This window comes from Mirounga angustirostris, unplaced genomic scaffold (genome assembly GCF_029215605.1).
Source record: "Mirounga angustirostris isolate CCGP_5_RB_7025 unplaced genomic scaffold, mMirAng1.0.hap1 SCAF_11, whole genome shotgun sequence".
Classification (NCBI taxonomy): domain Eukaryota; kingdom Metazoa; phylum Chordata; class Mammalia; order Carnivora; family Phocidae; genus Mirounga; species Mirounga angustirostris.
The window spans coordinates 7,437,324-7,460,855 of NW_026991719.1; the positions used below are offsets into that span (position 1 = coordinate 7,437,324).

General features: G+C 44.5%; 1 protein-coding gene across 4 annotated transcripts in view; it reads right to left on the bottom strand.

Moving 5' to 3' along the window:
• Positions 1-23,532, bottom strand: part of MID1 (midline 1) — a 588,477-nt gene that overhangs the window by 138,782 nt on the left and 426,163 nt on the right. The window contains exon 1 of one of the 4 annotated variants that reach the window (XM_064573728.1): positions 12,774-13,694. The exons of 1 other annotated variant lie outside the window; for it this stretch is intronic. The gene's annotated coding sequence lies outside the window, so the exon portion shown is untranslated. Of the gene's footprint in view, positions 1-12,773; positions 13,695-23,532 lie in introns of those variants that run through there. 2 more of the 4 variants (XM_064573727.1, XM_045874422.3) reach the window with 2 other exon arrangements.

Sequence of the window (23,532 nt, forward strand, 5' to 3'; positions counted from 1 at the left end):
TACTCTAAGCGCTTTATATTTCATTTTTCATATGTAGTTCTTCATTTACTCATTCCATAAACCCTATCAGTTGGTGACAGTATTTTCATGCACCAGTTTAGAAAGCTTAAGGAAATCAACCCAAGGTCAAAGAGCTAGCAAGTGGCATATCGGGGTCCTCACCCAAGGGTCTCCAAGATTGTGCTTCCAAATCTACTGCCTGGAGTGATTCTCTTAACTAAATAATAGTTTTATCACTGTCAAAATAATGTGAAACATCGTTGTACGAGACCTGGTGTTTTCGTGTTTTTGTTTTTGTTTTTTGTTTTTAAAAGAAAGATGCCTTGGTTCAAATGAAATCTTAATCAGAAGCCCAACGTTTTGGAAGAGCAGAAAAACAGAAGAAAACACCTGAGCTTTTCTTGTTGGAACGGCAGGGAACCAGAGGACGGCTCTCACTCCCTCCTCTCTTTCCTCTTGCTGTGTCCGGGCAAAGCCGCTCTCCTCCCAGCCCAAGCATCTCTGCGGAAGTCTTAGGGTTCTGAGGAGCGAAGGTGCAAAGACAGGTCACGGGACTACTACCACCGCAGGAGACTGTCCATGGAGCCCTTGCACCTCGCAGTCTATGAGCAGAGGCACCAGCACCAGTGGCCTTTGTTCAGTCTACCTTTTTGTCTAGGGAACCATACTGTGTCTCCCCAGAGAGCAATGGATAGCTGTACTCACTGTCCATTTTAAGAGATTCAGGTTCGCTCAGCTCAGGATCCACACCCGCAGGGCAAATCTACCTACCACCTACACAGCATCCAGCAGGGGCTGCTCTGGGCTACCCTGCAGGGCTTGGGGCTGGCAAGGAGACCTAGCGTGAACCTGAAGCTCATGCCGCTTGCTGGGCAGTGAGCGATAAAGACCTTTGTCTCTGACCCAGGGGTCTCGTGTCTTCTGCCAACGGCCAAGAAAACAGTGGCAGGCTAACGCGTTAGCCAGCAAGTAGGGCAAAGCCTCACACCCTGCACAAGTCTTGACAACAACCACTCTCTAACTTACTTAACACACACACAGAATGTACTCTGTATGAGGTGTTATTCTAAGTGAGAGACAAATACTAACTCACTTAATCTTCATAATAACCCTGTAAGAGAGGTAATGTGACTATTATTTCCATTTTACTGGGGAGGTAACCGCAATCATCATGATTAAGTAGCTGGATCATTCCCATAAAATGGTAAGTACTTGCTGTGCCTATTTATAAGCACTGAATGGTTTTCCGTATTCGAAGAAAGACTATACACTGACACGTCAGACCCATGCAACTCTTCCCTTCTGGTTGGAGCCCAGTCTTCACGAAGGCGGATACAGAACCACCCCAAGGGGCAGAAATATTAGAAACCACTCTTATAATTGATGTGCCCCGACATCTGCTATTTCAGAGGAAAAGTGGAGACTACTGCCTTAAAGACTTTTCCAGGGTCTTGAGTATTTAAAGTGGAACCTCTTACTTCCTTGGAAAATGGTCATAATTCCAACAAACCGAGTACTAACAACATGAGCGTCCTCCCAGAATTAGACCTTCAGTAGCAAGCTTTCAACACTTCGGAGGTTATTTGTGTCTTATTTTTTTTTAAAGATTTTATTTATTTATTTGACAGAGAGAGACACAGCGAGAGAGGAAACAGAAGCAGGGGGAGGAGAGGGAGAGGGAGAAGCAGGCCTCCCGCTGAGCAGGGAGCCTGACCTGGGGCTCAGGACCCTGGGATCATAACCTGAGCCGAAGGCAGACGCTTAACGACTGAGCCACCCAGGCACCCCGGTTATTTGTGTTTTATAAAGCTCAGGCATTTGACATTGCTGGCTAGAGAGCAGAAGACAGTGATAAACAGGCCCAGAAATCCGGACTCTGGCATGAGGGTCTGCGGGGAGCCAGCTCTGCCTTCATTCATATAAAATCTTTAGAAATTAGCTACTTTATGACAGGAGTCCCCTTCGGATGATTTCCAACATACTTGGGGACAGTCAACAAGATGTATCCCTCCGGTGAATGGTTATTATAAAGACAGATGGACTAAAAAATGAATATCAAGAACAATCCAAAATGAAGGATGTGAACAGACGCTGCACACGAAATGCTAATGGTTGTCAAATACATGCAAAGACGCTCAACATCATTCAGAAGAGAAATGGAAAGCTACACAGCGATCCCTCTCCTCATGTATCAAGTAGGCAAAGATGTAGAAGTTGGACAATGCACTCTCTTGGCGAAGCTCTAGAGAAGCGCTCGCACACGCTGGGGAGGCAAGTTCACTTATTTCCCAAAATCAGAAACCGCAGAGGCACCCTTGGACCCAGCAATCCCACTTCTGAGGAATCCTAATACAGGCACACCTGCCCCCCCCAAACTGATGAATGTTCGGGGCTTTTCTGTGCACAGCGTTTTAATAGCAAAAGATTGGCTATAACCCACGTGATCAGTATGGAAAGGGTCAAATAAATTAGGGTACGTTGTCAAGATGGAAGGCTACGCAGTTGTTCAAGAAAAGGAGGGAAGCTCTGCACACCGTTATGGAAAGATCTCCAGGGTAAAGCAGGGGATAAAAGGGTGCAAGTAGCGTATGGGAAAGGCCTCGATTTATGTAAGAGGAGGGAAAAATACCCGTGTCTGCCTACGAGAATCAGAAAAAATGCTGGGAGTCTACCATCAATCCCAAGAAATGGGTATCGCGCTCAGAGACATTGTGCTTCCCATCTTCGGGCAGCTTAGGAATGACAATGTTTATATACCCATTAGGGACTTCAGGAATCCTCCAACGAAGTTCTTCTTCAAGATGCCAGGATTTAAAGTAACATAAGGATAAGACAGACACTCTGATATTCTGAGTTGATGGTTTCAACCAACGTCCAAAGCCCGCCCCCCACCCGCACCCAGGAATCACAGGTAGGACTTGGGCCTAGGCCAGTGACTTTCAGACTGTTTCTTTGAATGATCCACAGCTAATCCGCAGTTTACCTGGCTAAAATTCGGTAGGTTTGGCAGTGCTTTGAAGGGGACGCTCCCTTCTTGCGTTTTCTGCATTCAGACAGGATTTGCAGGGGAGCTAACAACAAAGGGATTTAATTAGAAAACAAGAGCTTGCTGTCGGTGGCTTTTTGAAGGGGAACCATGAATATATATTCTTGTGGGCCTTTGCCTGATTACATTTGTTAATAAGGAATGCCAAAACATGTGCACCAAAAACCGTTCAAGGTCTTTTGGTAGCAAATTATACTTGTAAATTTGATGTAAGTTGATCACTGGAAGAACTCACACTCTTTGAAGATTTGAATTCATAAATGTATGAAAGAATTAAGTGGTTCTTTCCCCTAGTGATATAAAGTATTAAATGGCAGGGAAAAAAATGTGTTTGAAATCAACGGAGGAAATAATTCATTTTGAAAATTATCCCATAAAAATGTTAAATAGGAAAAATATGCCAGGCCAGTTTCTACTGGATAAAGAAAGTAGAAATATGCAATGGGCAAACTTAATGATGATGGGCTGGGCAATGTCCCATCAAGCGCTTTGTCTTCTGTAATGTTTTCGTTATTCCACTATGGCAGTCTTAGGCACAGTAATCTATTCCATCCATCCCCAGAGGACAAAGAAAGGGAGACTAATTCTGATCAGCAGAAAACTGGCTGGCCTTTGGAGCCTTTAAGAGGGCAGTGGCTCTTGATCAAGGAGAAATGAATGTCTTTGAAGACTGCATCTTAGATTGTTTTGTTAATACATAAAATTCTCTCTTTATCATGCAGAAGACTCATTTCAAAAGGAAACTGCAAGTCAATGAGGATTAGTTTGGCTTCTTGGAGGTCAGAACTAAATCTACAAAACGAATAAAAAGCTGCTGAAATAAACAAGAATGTGAAATTGCTCATCCGCGGGGATGATGTAACTAATACTGACATAATTTCCAAGCAGCAGAGCAAAACTAGGTCAAAGCATGTTGGCCTAACATAATAAGCATTTTTGCTCCCAGAATTTTACCATGTAGGCTGTGTCTGCAGGCATTAATGTCTTCTGTTATCAATGTTCGGGGCTGTCCCAAACAATTTATGTCTTATCACTCTCTTTGTTAGTTAAACCAAAACAATGTAGTTTACATGTGAACTATTCCATTCTGACAGCTGAAATGTTAGAAAGGGGAAATGTTAAAAATATTCAGGAAGTGTCTCCTCCAGGCTGAGAAGCACTGATCACTAAATATTCATTATTTAATAGTCTCCTATCACGGTTCTTCTACACTCAGAAATGTCTCTCACTCAGTTCTCATGACTCTTATTCCTTCTTTCACTCAGCCACATAGAAAGGGCAGCAGCATCCATCTCTTTAGAAATCCTCTTTAAACCTTGACCAATGAAAAAAACCTCCACTGAGTCCCTCAGTGAGTAGCCAATTTTTCTATTCTGCTTTCCCCAGATGCTGAGTAGAAGGACTCATCCTTGCTTCACCCTTCTATTTGCTCCATTTCATTTTCCTGCACTATTTCCACAAAGCAACCCTGATTAATTCGCAGAAAAAAGGACTCCCCTCACTCCTACAACTTTCTTCTGTGTAAACATAATCTTCTAAAGGTTTTACTCTCTGACATGTTCCCACTTATCTAAAATCAGAGCAAAGAATATGTAGACAAAAGTAGCACAAAATCCAAAGATAAGGCTATGTGACCATTTGAATTTTTCAGACGGTATTTGCTCCTAAAGGGGTACAGTCCTTCCTGATTCTTGACTCGCCAGAAACCATCGACCCACTGGAACTGTCTTGGCATTTATTAGCACACTAAATTAGACCGTAAAAAAAAAAAAAATTAGACCGTGATCCCCAAACACCCAAATTATATCTTATCAGAAGGCATGCGGTGTATGTAGTCAAAAGGCAGTAAGATGGGGAGTCGAGAAGACGCAGGTTCTAGAAGTAAACTTGCTCATACCTTTGCTCCCTGATGGAGGGTAAAGCATCCCTCCGAGTGAAAATTTCAGCCCACACATGCTACGCTTTTAACCAGTGCTCTCTGTGTCTCCTAAATAAATAGATTTCTAATATTTGGGGATGCTTTCCATTTCTCTGTTTCTTTATCTGGCCATTCATCCAGGTATTGGCAACTGAGCAGGGCATTCAACGAACGGCGCTTGTCCACAAACAGCTCCTTTCCTCTGAATTTTTGGGGAAGGCCACTTCAAAATACATACAACTAAAGCCACACTCGGCCACTTGACATATGACAGACAACACAGTCTACTGCGTGGGCCCTTTGAAAATGTATTCGTCCCGTTGTCTCCATAAACCAGTAAATGTCTCAGAAATTTCTATTTCATCATTTTAACCATAACTCTCAGTCTGTCACACCCAGAAGCAGTGAAAATCCTTTGTCCAGCATATGTCTTGAATTTCGTAGAGAAAATGTGGCTCCCATATGCGCAGAATAGAGCAGAAGACTTCGGTCTTCTCTCAGAAACAATCTCCCAGTTGCTGAGAGACCTTGGGCATGCCCCTCACCTGGCAAAATAAACCAACTGCACATGGGCCAAAGGCCTAACACGCCAGGTTGGGCTCAATGAGAGCAAGAAGGAGATTCCATCGTTGCTTTTAGGCTTTGAGCTATGGGAGGACACATCCCATTTCTTTTTTTTTTTTTTTAAGACTTTCTTTTTTTTTTTTTTTTTTAAGATTTTATTTATTTATTAGAGAGAGAGCACATGAGAGGGGGGAGGGTCAGAGGGAGAAGCAGACCCCCCGCTGAGCAGGGAGCCTGATGCGGGACTCGATCCAGGGACTCCAGGATCATGACCTGAGCCGAAGGCAGTCGCTTAACCAACTGAGCCACCCAGGCGCCCGGACACATCCCATTTCGTAAGCAGTTCTGCAGCCCCATCAGGGAGGGGATAAGCTACACTGCCTGCCACGTTCCCGGCTCTGTCTACACCCAGAACACAACCACACGGGCTACATGGTCAAGTAACAGCGAACTCCTCTGGTTTTTCTCTAATGTCAATCCATTCAGTCCTTGCTATTCCCCAACCTTTCTTCCTCTTGAAAATGCTTCCTGGATCCCTGCTCAGCGGGATGCCTGCTTCTCCCTCTCTCCCTCTCCCCCTGCTTGTGTTCCCTCTCTCGCTGTGTCTCTCTCTGTCAAGTAAGTAAATAAAATCTTTTAAAGAAATAAAAAAAAAATTTTAAAAAGAAAATGCTTCCTGGAAAATGCTCTTTCCTGCTAAAATTCATCTAGCGTGCGTCCATAAAATATGTAATGATTCTTCTTGTGTGCCAGGCACTGTGCCTGGGCCCGGGGATTTAAAGGTAATTAAGATGTAACTCTTGCTCTTGAATAACTCAGTCCCAAGATAGGCAGACAAATGATTAACTGGAAATATACGTACCATTTCCAATACGTGTGTGGATAAGAGGAAGCGCCAGCTTTTTTCTTTCCATTTATTCTAATCCAATAGACAGCGCTGAGCTTATGAAGAGCATCCTTACAAACAACCCAAACCCACAAGTACCATCACTCCCCCCAACTGGCCCCTTGTGCTTTCCTGGCTGTCACTCACAAAGACTCAGTGAGTCCCCAAGTTGAGGCAGGATGCCAAGAAAAGAACAAGTGAAGAGGTCGGACCCACGGGTGGACATACCAGCCAGTCCCATCTGCCAAAGGCATGACCCTGCCCACAAATGTCCCGGAAAGGGCAATCCCGATTTTTGCAGATCCAGGCTCTACCGCCTGCTTTTTCTCCAAGGTAGGATTCATCTTGAGGTTTGAAGGGCTAAGCGTCATGAGCTTCAGCTCATACATATTGCTTCTCCCCCAACACCTGCCAGAGACCATTGTCTAGAGGAAGTAGGAGTGTGGTTTGGAGGTGGGGCAGGGCAGGAGGGAAAACTGGGCAATTACAGAAACTCAACTCACTGTATATTTGGATAGGGAGTCCCAGTGAGACCCAGAAGGTATCAGAAGGATGGAGAAAGAAAGGTGCGAACTAGTGTAAACTTTTCCTACTTCAGATATTGCCAAGACTGGCCTATTACCCAAAGTATGGTAACTCTTTTTCTCCTTCTGTGGTCCCATCCTTGTCCTCAAAACTCAGAACTGAATCTGACATTAATCAGATTGGTTATTTTTTAAGATAGTGAGTTCTGGAAATGGAATCATTTCTCATTGGAAAACCTCCTGGGTTTCAAACTCTTAGAGCATAAAGCCTTCCTGGATTGGGGACTGCTTTGGAGTCAATTTTCTCTATTGATAAAAATTGGTTAGGGTCCCCTGGGTGGCTCGGTCAGTTAAGCGTCTGCCTTCGGCTCAGGTCATGATCCCAGGGGCCTGGGACCGAGCCCCGCATCGGGCTCCCTGCTCAGCAGGGAGTCTGCTTCTCCCTCTCCCTCTGCCTTTCCCTCTGCTTGTGCTCTCTCTCTCTCTGTCAAATAAATAAATAAAATCTTAAAAAAGAAATAAATTTAAAAAATGAAAATTGGTTATATTACTACTTAATAATTATGATAAATGTATTTTAACTAGGAACTCATAACTTTCTACAAATGGATATGTAGCTAAAAATTCACTAAACTTCACAAATACAAATCATTTGTCAAGTCTCCTAAGGTCAAGAAAGCTTTGGCTACCAATTTATCAAGTAGATTCTTATCCATACAAATGTAGTTATTAATAAGCAGGCATTCTGCCCATGAATAACTTACATTGTGCTTCAGGCACAATAAACTATATATCAGATCAAAAGTCTTTTGAGGGCAGGGATCATATTAAAATCATGTCTGTAGCCCAAAAAGGCATATAATAACCACTTAAAAAACCTTAAATGAACGGACTACTGGATATATTCCTTCTGTAAGTACTCAGCAAATGTCCTTGAATAATGTAAGGAATGAAGGACAGCCTCTCTATTATACTCATCATAAACAGTTGACTGTATATAAAACCTTCAAGTCCATTTGCATTACAAATGATCAGTACATCTCTTTTTTGTTTGTTTGCCTTTTTAAGCCAAAACTTCTTTTATAGCACAAAGCAGGTAAGTTCTTAGTTTTGTTTGTTTGCTTTGTTTTGTTTTATTCTAGGAAAGTCCTCTCTCAACATTTTTTTTTCAGTGCCTCAATTTTCTGACCTTTCTGGAGGCCATTAACCATCCTAATCTGTGTGGTATTTTCCTCCAGGAGGGGAAAAAAGGTCTTGTGGATCCAGAAGGGTCCCTAATATTTTGTCCTTTCATTTAAAGAAATTTCTAGAGCATGCCAGCTTATAAAACTAGGTAAGCAACCTTCTAGAACAAAACCCCCGAGATGAGTTTCATGTGAAATAAAAGGAGTTGATAATGAGCCAGAAAGAATCATGTTGATAAAACTGTCCCATTTCTAAATGGGATATTAGATTCCTGTTTGACCTGGCTTTGTAGCCCTTTCTTTAATCACAGCGTATCTGATATTCTCTTCCTTGAATGAACTCATTTTCATCGTGGCTTTGGTCACAAGATTAAAGAATCGCTAACTAATTGTTCCAAGTAAGCAGAGCAATTCTCCCGGCCTCCGATCCCGCTCCCAGCAGCGGCGGCCGCTGCCCAGCCTTCCATCATAGACACTTCAAGCCTGACCTCTGCAGGTGGCTAGCTGAAATGCACAGCGCCCAATCAGATCGGGGTCTTTCTTTTTAAAATCCCACCAAGTTCTGAAAATGCAAACATTCACACTAAGTGTAACAGGGAGATTGATCATGTGTTGGCTTTCCCTTTCGTTTCATAAGTTGCTTTTTGGAAGTAGCCACCGTTTGACTGAAAAGCATTTAAATTTCATCTGCAAAATACACTGGTCGTGGCTAACCATGGATTCTCTTTGCCTTATCGAGAAAAATCCAAATGATTCGGATGAACTGGGATCCTCAGATCATGCGGGTTAAAAATGTCCTTATCGGCCCCACCTTTTTCTAATCAAATTACTCTTTGTCCAGTGACCAAATCCCTCCCCTACTCCACGAAACACTGTGCAGTCCAGGTTGCCATAGCTACCTTGGATGTCTATTTACCACACAAGGGATCAAAGCCAGGAGACATCCACATACACACTTAGCCTTAAAACTTGCTGGAATGTCTGCGGATAACATGCACCTACCAGTTAAAGGATTTGCCCACAGCCTATGCGGTCCCCAGCCAAGCAAACTAAGAACGCACGTCATAACGAATGGCAAGGAAAAGCCAACTTGAATATTTCAAAATGACCAATAAGAATCTTGAATCTGACAGCAAGTCTTGTGATTCTAACATTCCCTGCAAAGGAGAGATAGCAGGGAAGACACGAACATCTGAAGACGCTGGACCTCCACACCGACCTCCAAACCATGTGCAAAAACTTGGAACAGCTGTTGAAAGGGAACATTTCTCAGATACCTATTTTAAATTCCGGCTGGGTACAGTATCTTTCTATCTCAATGTTGGGACAAATGAGAACAGAAATGCCTTGTCAACTTTTATAGGCTTGACTTTCAAATGGAGGAAACCGTAAAACATACTTGGGATACTAACGTGTTGGTTACAGAATCGTAAGAAAAAGGGATGCTGTAGGGGAGTCCTGTTTTAAGCCCTAGCACTTCGAATTCCAAGCCTCGGGCGCACAGGTAGCCTGCCTTTCGGAGTGGGTAGGAATCCTCCTCAGAATTGCACCTAAGCTGCTGCCTATCTTTATACTTGGCCCGTTCTCTGCCTTCACCTCACCATTTGCTCAATGAGGATCAAACTGCCACCTCGTTCTCTCCTGGGGATGTGACAGAAAATAAACAGCTCATGGTTCCTAAAGGACTTTCTAATCCTCAAAGGAAAGATTAATACAGAGACATTCATTATTAAACCAGATGTCCTTGGGCATTTTAATTCCAATCCGAAGAATGCAAAACAGGCCAGTCACAGCTTCCTTGTAATAGCACCACGCTAGCCTTGCAGGAATTGAGCAGCTGCTTAAAGCTCTGGCTAACTACCTCCTTTTCCCCCTTCACACTCTAAGGCAAAAGGCGATGATCTGTCTTAGTCTATCGCAGATAAGAGTGTGCGCCTTCTTCCCTTGGAGTGTTTTGGGAAGTCATCAGGATATTAAAAAGGCAAAATAGGTCTGGAGAAGCTGCTCTTCTTTCTTTCTAGCTTGAGACAGAATTATTTGTTCTTCTGCACAGGGACAATGAGCGGTGCGCTATTTGGGGAGGATATGTGCAGTTGCAAGAATGCCACAGGCAAACCTGTTGTTCTTGGCTGGGCCTCCCCAACAGGTGGCCATGCCTTTCCTTTCGCCTGGGAACAGAGCAAATTCCTTCTCAAGGAAGTTTCAGGAAAGTTTCCCATTTATGATCAGAGTGCGGAGAAAGATTGGCACACGCTTTGAACTTACTGCCTGATAAAGGCAAATCAGGTTTACACTTTTCTTTTGTCCTCACTCAGCGTGACCTTAGGAACCCTCAAATAATATTAACCTTCCATGCGTTTCTTCTTTTTTTTCCTGCCACCCTGGCAGAGAGCAAAACCCCTCTGAATCTCCTCTCCAGGCAGGCAGCTTTCTCATTCTGCTGGCAGCTCCTGGCTACCTGATACACCTAGTACGTGGCAGGGGTCTCTTGGCTGCCACACCATTGTTCCGCATTGTGCAGCCCTGGGGACGGATCACTCCTCGGAGAGGAGATTGGATTTCTTTGCCGAGCTGATGACACACGGACCTATTTGGTAGTTAACACTGCGAATCCGGCCGGGGCTGCCGGGCTGGGGTGGCAGATCGGCTGGTGGGTGCGATTCACCCAGCCTGGACGCAGCAGTTTGCCCCAAGAGAAACTCAAATAAAGTTAGGCTTAATCCACACCAGTAACTCCACCACCTCATCCCCTCCACAGCTGCTGTGGAACAAGGTGTGAGATGCTTGAAACGCTGGACTGCCCCCTATTCTTTGGATGAGCAATGACTCTCCCCGCCTTCCGCCTACCCACAGCCCCCCACCCCCTCGGAACAGGCCAAAAAATTACGAGACACACAGAGTCAGAGGGTTAAAAAGTCGTTCAGTCACTGAATGACAAAGGAGTTATTACATGGGTACCCTTAAAACTTCAATACCGGGCTGAATTCCAATTCACTCGAATGCCACGACGCGCCAGGCATGGGGGAAATCATGCCAAGACGGACAGCATGCCTCTGGCATCAGGCTCCGGGAGTGCCACCATCCCACAGGGATTGTGTGGGAACAGGGATTCTGAAAACTGAGCTCAGACACCACCAAGGAGAGGACAGGTGGCCCTGCACAGGATCAAATGACTTCTTTGTTCCAGCTAAGGACCTTTGTCAAAATTGTTTTGCGCTCCTCTTTTTCCTTTTAGATCCTTTCCATTTGGGCCTCTTGCTCCTTCTCCCCCACCCATCCGACTGCTCGGCATAAAAAGAATGGGGTCGCTCCCCTTCTTTTTATGTTCAGGTTTGCAGAACTGAAAAAAACTCAGCCTCGGCCCCAATGTCCAGCAAGGCAAGGGCAATTCATTGAAAACACACACCGCACTTGCTTGTCTAAATGGGTTTTTCCGCACTCACAGCAACTTGCCAACCACGCTGCTTAGGGAGCAATCAGCAGAGGGTCCTGGCGCCCGTCTGTTGGGGGGGCAGGGGGGGCTCTGCACCACCTCCCGAGGCGGCAGGAAACAGACAGAAAGTTCTAAACCCCTCGCCCTGGCCCCAAAAGGGAAAGTTTGCTTCCTATGCAAATCACCTCCCTCAAAGAGCTCAGGGTGGTGGGTGCTGAACCCATTTAGAAAAAAAAAGTGAAGAGCTTTTTTGGTGGTAGTACAGATGCTAACTTTTCCCACCCAGATTCACCGAGAGCTGGCAAAAGCAATTAACACTCCTCTGGTAATTCTCTGCCCTTGCCAGCCTCCCAGCATGTTTTCCCAATCTTGTCTTCCCTTTCTATGAGTAGTGATCTTGATATTCATATATTGACATAAGAGTCTTCCCTAAGTTTGAATAAGTTGTATATCGCACCCTTTTTTTTGGCTTCATACACCCACTTTTTTTCTTTTCCTTTCTTACTAGCAAAGCTATAAACCTCTCTGCCTGGGCTGATAAGGAATTTTATCATTCTGCCCCGAAGCCACGGAAGAAGCTGCCCGCTTAGAATTCCTTTCAAAGACTCATTTTAAGTCATCCCGAGCCTTTCTCAGCTCACTGCTTCAGGGTTGTCTTCTCACGTCCAGAAGCAACACAGTTTCAAAACCGCTAGAACAGAAAAATAAATCTGCATTTTTCTGGAAGGACTGTCTGTGCTCACTTCAGGCTGGTTCCGCCTTCTCAGCCATGAACACAGTTAAGTGCTCAGGATGAGAAGCCAAAATGAGATCAGACGCCCCGTGTAATTCTTTTTCAGGATATTCAGTTATCTTTAGTCTAATCCAAAGCATAGGATAGAGGCTAAAAGCCTGAGATGAATCCTGCACAATACATTCCAGCGACTGCAAACTGGAATTGATTTACATATTCTACAAACCGCTTTTAAGCCCTTTACAATGACTGGCTGACATCACCAATCACAATTAGAGGCAAAGTGGGGAAGGGGGTAGAGGGGTGGGGGGGCCCTCAGAAAATCGGCTTCTTCGGTGCCCTTAGGAAAATGCAGCCCGGTCTTTACGCCAAACGGACGGAGTTGCACGGCATCTGCCAATCCGGCAAGCTCGCCGGAGTAGCATCGCAGGGGTCCCAGGCTGCGCCCTCCCTCTCCCCACGCCTGTGCAGCCCCGGGTGCTTACCTGCCTCATGTTTAGAATTCCATGACCCATCCGGCAGGGAGCGAGCTGCCTCGAAGCCCACGCCGCGCTCTTCAGAGGGGAAACGCCAAACCCAACAAGAAGCCCGCGAGACAAAAGCAACGCAGTGAGATCCACAGGCAGCAAAGAGCACGTTTTCTTCCTTTTCCTTTGATCTGTTGCTACACGCACTCTGCCCAAGACAATGTCAAGTTTCTCCAGCTTTTCTTCCCAGCCTATGAAAAGTCGGGCTCCGGGAAGCGAGGACCGCCTGGCTCTTATTTCAAATCGGGTCTCAGAGACGTCGTAGGTGGCTGCCTCGGGCCCCGGAGGAGCCCCGCCAATCAGGAGGAAGGGGTGGGTCCTGGGAGCCAGAAAGCCCGCCCCCGCCGGGATTAGAGAGCTTTCAGGGTTTAAATGGCTGGAAGCAGCTGAGACACTGCTCCCAAAGTGGAGGATGAGTTCTAGTCTGATCTCGCTGCTCGGGGCTGCTCAAAGCCTAACTAACTAGCGTCGGGCCTTAAGGCCTTTGCCTTGTAGGAGCGCCCTAAAAGCACGAAAGCATTTGGAAGGGGCACGACTATTTCAGCCAGGAAAGGGCAACATCCAGGACCCGACCATCTTTTTGGAAAAGGGTATCTAGCCCCGAAGTCCTACTGCGGCAAAGCCACTGGGGAGGAAACCAAATTGTTATGCAGAACACCTTGGGAGGAGGGTGGCACCCACCTCATTTCCATATAGATGAACTGTATATCCAGGCTCAAAACAAATCTAAATGGGAACTTGCACACAAATCTATTGAAACACAACAGATGACCAAGAATCTTTATCTGTTGAGGGCCCAAGGCATAATTTCAGATAATACTGTTATTAGAAAAAGAAACACGGATGTTTCGTCAAGCAGACCATTTCTAAGGTAAGCCTATCTACCTTTCACCACGGCTCACCTTACCAACAGAGCGGATCCGGTGAACTTATGAGCAGGGACTAGCTGGCCATCATCTCAGTAGGATGGGAGGAAAGCTAGCTGGCTTCTTATAAACTTAAACCCAAACTTAAAAAGAATCCCCAAAGTGGGTTTTCTTGACTCCACATAAACAGCGACTTTATTTGACTCTTAGCCAGTGTGATTTCAATGCAAATCTACCTTTGGATTTCAAAAAAAGGGCAAGGCGAGCCAAGACGACTTTGTGTACCACCTGTGCTATATTTTGTTTCCCAAAGAAGTGGCCAAAATTGGGCGCCTGGGTGGCTCAGTCGGTTAGGCGACTGCCTTCGGCTCAGGTCATGATCCTGGAGTCCCTGGATCGAGACCCGCATCGGGCTCCCTGCTCGGCAGGGAGTCTGCTTCTCCCTCTGACCCTCCTCCCTCTCATGCTCTCTGTCTCTCATTCTCTCTGTCTCAAATAAATAAATAAATAAAATCTTTAAAAAAAAAAAAAAAAAAGAAGAAGTGGCCAAAATTTTGTGAGGCTAATTCAGTGAATATTTTTAAATTCTTGTATGAGAGGCAAAAATAACAAGTTAGCAGATAATGAATGGGCAGTTTCAGGAGTGTCATCTACATGGGCTTAGTAGTTACGAACTCTGTCCCGTTCTCCGAAAACTTAGCAGCCCAATGTCTGGACCCGGAGGTCCACAACCCCCCACCAACCCCCCACCTTAGTAGGCGAAGGGCCCACCTGGTGACTCAAGCTGACTTGTACTTATTTCGGAGCCCTTCATTATGACCTAGACCAACCTCAGCACTATTGCCCTTTGGGGTCGGATCATTCTCCGCGGAGGGTGCTGTGCTGTACGTTGTGGGATGTTCAGCAGCACCCCGGTCTCGGCCCACTAGATGCCCGTGGCTTTCTCACAGCCATGACAATCAATAATAGCCAATTACCAAATGTCCTCTGGGGGGTGGGGGTGGGGTAAAATCATGCCAGACTGAGACCCATGGATGTACCAGCTCTGAAATATTGGTTCTCAAGCTACAGTGTGCAAGAAAACTTCTGGGGAGACTGTTAAAAATGCAAATCCCAAAACCCCTGCTCTTGTTCCAAGAGAATCTGATTTGTTGGTTTGAGGAGGAGCCTGGGAATCTGCATTTTTGCGCCCCCCGCACCCCCCCCCCGCCCTCAAAGGACTCTGATTCACTTTGAGATATACTGCACCTGTTCCTGCCCTAGGTATGCCCTCAGCCCCAGGACATAGGGAGCTACCCAGAGCTGCTGCCATTCAGTATCACTTGAGTTAAATCCCAAGGTGCATCTCATTTCTCACCTTCAACAGAAGCTTCTCACAACTGCGTTTGCCTTCTGCGGTCATCATCTCAAAGGTAAACGTGAGCTGGGATTTCCTCTCGCCATCACTGTGCCCTTTCCAAGTTTCAGCCATCCTTCTTCTCCTTTAGCCCACTCCCCTACCATCCTACAAGGTCACATGTCACATGTTCTTCTGTGCGTTCCCCAACACCCAAGACAAATTGATCCCTTCCCTCTAAGCTCATAAAGCAGTTCATAGACACCTGGTGGTGTGCTGGTAAATGTTTAACAACCAGCTCTCAGGAAAAAAAAAAAAAAAAAAGCCAAGATTTGTAGTAGCCTTTGCCAGTTTCCATGCTGCAAATACTCCCTCCTTTCCCACCCTGTGTTCAGGGCACTGAACACAGAGTTGGAAAGAGTGGTGCCGAATCAGGAGATGGTAAGCACCAGCTTGAGCCAACCATGATACACCTCTCCTGTCACTTCCATGGGATACTGTCATCCTCCGCTCTCGAGTCCCTCTCTCCTATTAGACCATGACACTCTCAAGGGCAAGAATGGTGGCCCATTCATCCTTGCAAGCCAGCCCCTTGCACTGTACCTGCTGCGGAGTAGGTGATCAACCAACGTGTGTGGGGAGCAAACGCAAGGCAATGGGCCACTTCCCCGAGACATGGACACCCATCTGACTGCTGCCACTGCCGCAGTGAGGAAGGGAAAAGACTCTCATAGAAACTTAAGCTCTGACAGTTACCGTTTTACCATAATGTCATATCTATTCTGTACTGACGAAAACAATAAGCACAATGCCATCTTCCATCCTAACACGCCCACAGCTGAGCGCCATAAACAGACCAGGGTGAAACACTAGAGGCCAGCCTTCTAAAACAGAACCTCAACTTCATGGACATATTTGTGAGATACCATAGTTTTTACGTTTTTATATGAAGGCATCCCACACTTTTGCATCCACATACTTGCACATTCTATCAGCTATAGGTTCCAAAGAGCTCCAGGAGGAGTATATACAATAACCCCTGGGAAGTCTATGGAAGGGCATTTCCTCTGGTAAGAGAGACAGTAATTGGTGATGGTCATCTCTACCACCTTCTCGTTATGCACTAAGCCAGGAATGCTATGGTGGTATCATTAACAAATACCACTTACGAGTGCCTACTGTGAGCCCAGCATATTGCCAGGTTCTTCACAAACGTGCGCCATTTACTCTGCACCAAAATACCAAAAAGTAGACATCACCATTGTCGGGCTATGATGAACAGACGAGATCAGTGAGGCAAGGTAAATAACCCAAGATCTTCTTGTTATAAATTGCTATACCAGGTATCAAGTGTTTGGGATCAGAATAACTCTGCTTTCTGTTGTAAAATGTGCTGTCTCCAGAAGTGTCCAGGAAACGCCTAAAGAAAGAGGATGGTGTAGGGCGCCTGGGTGGCTCAGTTGGTTAAGCGACTGCCTTCGGCTCAGGTCATGATCCTGGAGTCCTGGGATCGAGTCCCGCATCGGGCTCCCTGCTCAGCAGGGAGTCTGCTTCTCCCTCTGACCCTCCTCCCTCTCATGCTCTCTCTATCTCATTCTCTCTCTCAAATAAATAAATAAAATCTTTAAAAAAAAAAAAAAGAAAGAAAGAGGATGCTGTAAAAAATGAAGTCTTTTTCATTTATAAGTAAACAAATATAATTTTTAACACTTCGAATGAAATAAATGGCCCCTTGGGGGTTGTCCACTAAGTGAGCATTAGATCCACTTATGGGGAACAGTGTAAGCAAGTAAAGTGAAACAAGTAAAGACACTTGCTTCCCCAAAGGAGAAGATGTCCTCTTCCGCAGCGTGTGATTAACAGTGTGTGCAAGGCCCCTGGGTGGCTCAGTCGGTTAGGCGTCTGCCTTCGGCTCAGGTCAGGATCACAGGGTCCTGGGATCAAGTCCCGCATCAGGCTCCCTGCTTGGCGAGGAGTCTGCTTCTCCCTCTGCCTCTGCCTCCCTCGCCCCGCTCATGCTCGCTCTCTCTCTCTCTCGCTTGCTCTTAAATAAATAAATAAAATCTTAAAAAAAAAACAACCGTGTGTGCAAATGGCAGCTGAAGGCATGTTGTAGTGTAAGGTAGCTAGGCAACAGTCCTGTATGGTTATGTGCAGGTTTGGTTATAAACAGACCTGCACAGTGTCACATAGGTGCCTGGGCAGGTGGCCCTGGGCAGGTGGCCCTGGGCAGGCCCTCCTGGATATGGCTAGGCATGAGCATGGCACCTCACAGGAGAGCTAGCAGGACCTGCACCGCCTCATTCTGTGTTCTATTAGGGTCAAAGCATATGGGATTAGCATTTGTGTAAATAAATCGTGGTTGACTATCAGTAACTTTGTATAGTTTATTGAAATATGTGTCAGGACACATCATTGAAAGTCAGTGAAAACCAAGCTGAAATTGCCTGGTCAGCCGCCTGGGAAGTGTGCTTGGTGCAAGTACAGTCTTTGGCGTCTATGAAAGGGGTGTATTTCCTCTCCTGCAGAGGTTCCAGAAACCTGGTGGCTTTATACTTCTGGTGGCAGAGCAAAATCTGAGGAATACTGTATTTGAGGTAATGAGTGAAGGCAGTTTAAGTCGACAACGACAGAAGGCCCTGCTTAGAAAAAAAAAAAGAAAGAAAGAAAATCCCACCTATAATCTCACCTATAATTCTTACAGGAGGTCATAAAAAAGCAACACGTTTCTACTCATTGGACGTAGGTGCTCATTAAGCCAGTTTCTTTGAGTTGGTTGATGGAGGTAACGTGGCATACCAGGAGCACGGGTCATAGATGCAATTTGGAGTCCATTTTTGGTGTCGATGTGGCCGGTAAACTCGCTGATGGACTTCAAGTAAACCAACTGACATCTTTAAGCCCAAACTTTTCAGGGGACAGTTGGGCAAATTATGGACTGAATGTTTGTGTTCCCCCAAAATGCAAATGTTGAAATCCTAACCCCTAATGTGATGGTATTAGGAGGTGGGGTGCTATCTTTGGATGGTGATTAGGTCATGAAGGTGGAGCCTCATGAATGAGACTAGGTCCTTGTAAAAGAGATCCCACTGAGCTATCTCGGCCCTTTGCCTCAGGAGGACACAGCAAGAAGACAGCTGTCTGAAGCAGGAAGTGGGCTCTTACTTTCCACCCAAAGTGCCTGCACCTTGATCTGGGACTTCCATGCTCCAGAATGTGAGAAATAAATGTCTGTTGTTTATGAGTCCCCTAGTCTGTGGTGCTTTGTGGCAGCAACCTGATGGACCAAGACAGATGAAATCATGAGTGGGAAAGTTTTTTTGTAACTATTGCTTGTATGAGTGTTTTGGATGACAGACTCTGGAAAGAAGGAAAGAAATCTGTGAATACAAAAATGGAAAAAATAGACACACCGTGAGAAATGGTTTTGGAGAACGTACCCTAAGGGTGGACTTGCAGACAGGACAGAGCTGACTAACCGGTCACCAGTCAGGGTTTTCAATACATTGAACTTGGTATTTCCTCACTTGAAAATTAAGGAATTAAAACAAATCATGCTATTTAAAATTTTAATCATAGCTTAACTGTTTAATAATTCTCTGCTTTTAGAGGTGAAATATTTTGACACATCCTAATTTTTGCTGACAGGTTAAATATGGCTGATCCTTCATTATCTTTCTCTTAGTAATCTGGTAAAGTTTTATGCATGAACTTGGACATGGTTTTTATATACTCCTCCCGCTGTCAAATACTCTCTATACTCCCAATTAAACCTTCTGCTTCATGTCAACCTGATAATATCCTACTTCCCCAAAGTAATTCTTCAATTTCCAAGTCATCTTTTTTTGTTACAATTTTGTGCTTAAATTTGCAAAAAGAATGTTATTATAATAGTGTATTTTTTACTTGTCTCATTAACCCCTTTCCTAGATTCTGAGGTCAGTGAGGCCTGTATCAGTCAGGGTTCTTCAGCCAAATAGAACCAGTAGGATATATAACATATTATCTTCAGATGTATTTCAAGGACTTGGCTTATGTGATTGTGAGGACTGGTAAGTCTGACATCCGTAGGGCAGGCTGGCAGGAGCTCACCCTATAGTTCTGAGGCAAAATTTCTTCTTCCTCAGGGAAACGTCAGTTTTGCTCTTAAGGCCTTCAACTGATTGGATGAGGCCCACCCACATTCTCAAAGATAGCCTACTTAAAGTCAGCTGATTATAGTTATTAACCACATCTACAAATGCCTTCACAGCAACCCCTAGATTAGAGTTTGAGTGAACAACTGGGTACTATAGCCTAGCCAATGGACTTGTAGTATATAAAAGCACACAATATACGGTCTATTAGTCCATAAATGTTTACTGAATTGTTGCAACTAATAATAACGATAATTTCTAAACCGCCATCAGCAAAAGGTGCTCTTCTCTATAAATGATGACATTTTGCTAGTAGATTTATTATGTGCTTCTCAACTGCAACACTGGAAGTTAGGAGCTATAGAATTTTGAGAAAGAATGATTTCTAACTGACGATTCTATACCAAATCATACTATTCATCAAATGTCAGGATAGAATGCAATTTTTTTTTCATAGAAAGACTCAGAATTTTTGCATCCCTTCTACTCTTTCTTTGGAATCTACTCAGAGATGTGTTTTAGCAAAAGAAGGGAATTAAACCAAGAAAGATAAGCCAACAGGACTCAGAAAACAGAGAAGCCAACATAAAGAGAAGCAAAGATGATGGATGTGGCAGTTCTAGAAAGGTCCCCGTCTAAGCTGTAGCAGGAAGATGGACGACTCTTGGACAGAGGTCTCCAGGGGGAGAAATGATACTGATAGATCACATTTGAGGATGAACAGGTGCACATGAATATAAGCAAAAGGCGACACTGTTATTAATTCCAGGAAAAGCAAAAGAATGCACATAAAAAGAAGCCCAGTCCTAAGACACTCCTTAAATCGGCAGCAAGCTCTGATACAGATCTTGCGGCAGAGACGACTGGGAGCCACTCTGGTATCCATCTTGCCCTTGTTTCTTTCCAACTGAACTTCAGTGTATTTGGTGGCAGAAACGTGCCCAGCTGAAGAACATCTCCCAGTCAACCTGGCAAGTGTGGGTGGTGATATGATTTAATAGAAGCTGCTGTGGAGGGCTCCTGGGAAAGCTCTGAAAAGAGACACACAGTTTGCCCTTCAGCCATCCCAATTTCCCCACCAGGAGTATGGATGCAGTATCCGAGGGACTGGGGCCGCTGTGTCACCATGAGAGGAATGGAACACGTGGTAAAGCTGGCAAACAGTTAAGACAGAAGGACCCTGGATTCCCGGGGACATCTTAGAGTCTCCGAATGAGCCCTGAACTTCATGTTCTGTGAGAAAAATAAATTGCTACTTTGTGTGAGCCAGTGTTTTGGAGTTTGTGTTCATAGATGAACACAGTTCCTAACTGACACAATTTTATTGGGAGGATGTGGGGTGGGATGAGGAGGGTGGTGCAGGAGAGGTCATTTCTTCCTGATCCTATGCAGGACGTGAAAGATAAGGTCTAAAATTCGTAAGCCAAGAAAGAGCAATAAAAGCATATTATGGGAACTATGAAAGTACATATCAGAGGAAATATTTACAAGTCGAAAATGATTGCTGCTAGAATGGAGGGGGACAGCTGTTTTTATTACAAGTCTTTAGTATATTTGTACTTTGAAGATATATTACTTTGATAAAAATTAAAAATAAACAAAAAAGATACACGCTGGTGATTAAATCAATTTCTTGTCCTTAAACTCACTTCCTGTATTAGCAGGATGTTATGATTATCTGGCTCATAGTTTACCAAAGAGTCAGGGTAGAGCATTCGAGAAGTTACATGCCTGATGGCCCATGTTGAACCCCAAGGGCAATGTCACTATGTCACGCACATATGATCTGATTGGCATTTCCTCTTTCCCCCACCACAGATTTAATTTGTTCAGAGTTTATGACTGCATTTGCCATACTGAGTAGTGGCGAATACACTTATTAGACAGCCCTGATCCAAACTGTTTCAGACTAACATTCTTTTAGACCTCCAGGAATCAAAACCCCACAACCCGGATGTCTTGCTAATTCATTAGACTAATTTAAAAAAAAAAAAAAACATTTTCTTTTTATTCCTAATTGGCATCATTCTTGATTTAAATTCATTTTTTAAAATTGGGTTTAAGTACGGCTAGGAATTATAGTATTACCACTTTACTTCTTATCCTTATTCTTTCCTCTCTCTTATTTTTCTTATATAAGAAAAGAGTTAGTCTCTCAAACCTTTAATATTTTCATGCTCAAAGCTGATTTTTAAATTAGCCTTAGAGATTAAAAAGACATTTACTTTTGTGAACCAGATCTCAGTTTTTATATGTTAGAAACAAGCAAATCAGGCTGGTTCATTGATAATCACATGGACAGAAGGTGAATAGAAATTTTAATCAAAAGAAGCTTTGAACAGGATTTGCGCTCCTTGCTTGTAAAAAGACAATGCTTTATCCTTTAGATTGACACTTCTCAGATGCAGAGAAAGACTGCTGAAATGGCTGTATTTTTTTCCCCTGATTGGCACGACTCAATAAGTGGTTCCCAGCAGAGGAAAAACTCACGATGAGCCAGAATCATGGCTTACATGCCTCTTTCCTTTGCTAGACACAGATCGGGCTGTTTTTTTGTTTTTAGGGGTTTTTTTACTCTCTTTTCATAGCCAAGAAAAGAATAGTTGCCCTTATTTCCTTATAACTAGATGGCTTATCATGAGTTTTTCCTCTGCTGGGAACCACTTAGGAAAATCCACACATACTGAGATAGGCTTTCCTATACTATTCCCCTGATACAAGATGCAAGATAAACACACTGAGTTGTGGCAAGGGAAAAAACAAACGTTGAGTAGCAGTGCCTTGCCTTTCTCCATATTTACTAAAGAGCTCTTTGAAATGTCTGAGGAACTGCATTCAAATGAAGCCTCATTTTATTTCTCCTTCGATTTAATATTTCCAAAAGGAAGGGCTTACATGGCTTGTCTATTTTGTAAATGGTGCCACCATTTAAAATAATTTTAATGTGAGTGATTTAAATAACATCATACAACGAACAGGATAACCGTACCCTTACGTGTAGCTTTATCTGCGTTGTATCCAAAAGCCCTCCTGATATTTCCCCTAAACTATCTCTGTGTGGGGAAAAGATAATTTCGTTATGGTCATCTTTAGAAACCAACCCGTCGGCTGTACTTTTCTCCAACTGGGCAAATTAATCTCACGCAATTAAAGGAATTCAAAACCAGCTGATATACTCTGCTCTAAGAGGTCTAACTTAGTTAAACCTTAAAATAAGAAGTGGACCTCTGCACTAGAGAGGTGTGCTATTTATTGAGTATTTGTGCTGCGTGGAACGAGAGGAGATGAGAGGAATCGCGGATCTCTCGAGGACCCGTTATGCATCAGGCCCTCTTGAAGACGGAGCGAGTTTCTGGTGTGTATATGAGAAACTGGAACCCAGCTCTCTGACTCCAAAACTCATGCTCTTTCCGGCACACGGTGCTGCCACCCTGGTCCCAGATGCAGCTCTCTCCTTTGGAAAGAGGCATCAAAACCCAGCACGCCCGTGCGCGACCACGCGCCACAAGGCTCCCTCACCCTCTGTGCCGCATACAGGGGTGTTTGGGATTCACCACTTGCTTTGATTTGGTTCTGAAATCGCCATCCTCAATTCACCTCCCAAAGTATCTCACACTGCACCTTCAAGGTAAATCAGGAGTTCACCATTATCTTTGAAAACCCACTGAGGCACCCTAGTGATTTTTATTTACCTTCAATGGCTCTCCAGATCTGGGCTGTGTTCATTCAATCATTTCTAGACAGGAGCAAAAAACCCACGTGTATGCCTATTGATGGGGTATTCCTCGTGGGAAAAGATGCCATGTTGCAGGGCAGGATGTGAATTTTAGGGCTCTTTCTCTAGCACTGTAAATGAGGTTGGCCTTCTTCATTCAGAATTTCTCCAAGGCTTTCCCATTGGAATATGTTTCTGTGATTCATTTCCACAGTTAGGAAAGCATGAAGCCGGTGGAGGGCTTGTTCAAAACTGACTGGGGCGGGGGGCGCTGGGTGGCTCAGATGGTTAAGCGTCTGCCTTGGGCTCAGGTCATGATCCCAGGGTCCTGGGATCGAGCCCCGCATCGGGCTCCCTGCTCAGCAGGGGGCCTGCTTCTCCCCCTCCCTCTGCTTCTCCTCCTGCACATATTCTCTCCCTCTCTGTATCTCTGTGTCTTGAATGAATAAATAAAAAAATCTTAAAAAAAAACACCGACTGAGGCATTGGCGATTTAGCCGTTGCTTTCATCAGCAACATACAGATATCTGTAGATCCCTATGAGTTGATCTTCATCACTCCCGGGGCATCCAAAGATCTCAAGTGTAAAGACAAGGACTTCTACAAGGAAAAGAGGCTGAGGACCCTCATGCCTTCACCTTGCGCTAACAGAGATGCAACGGCA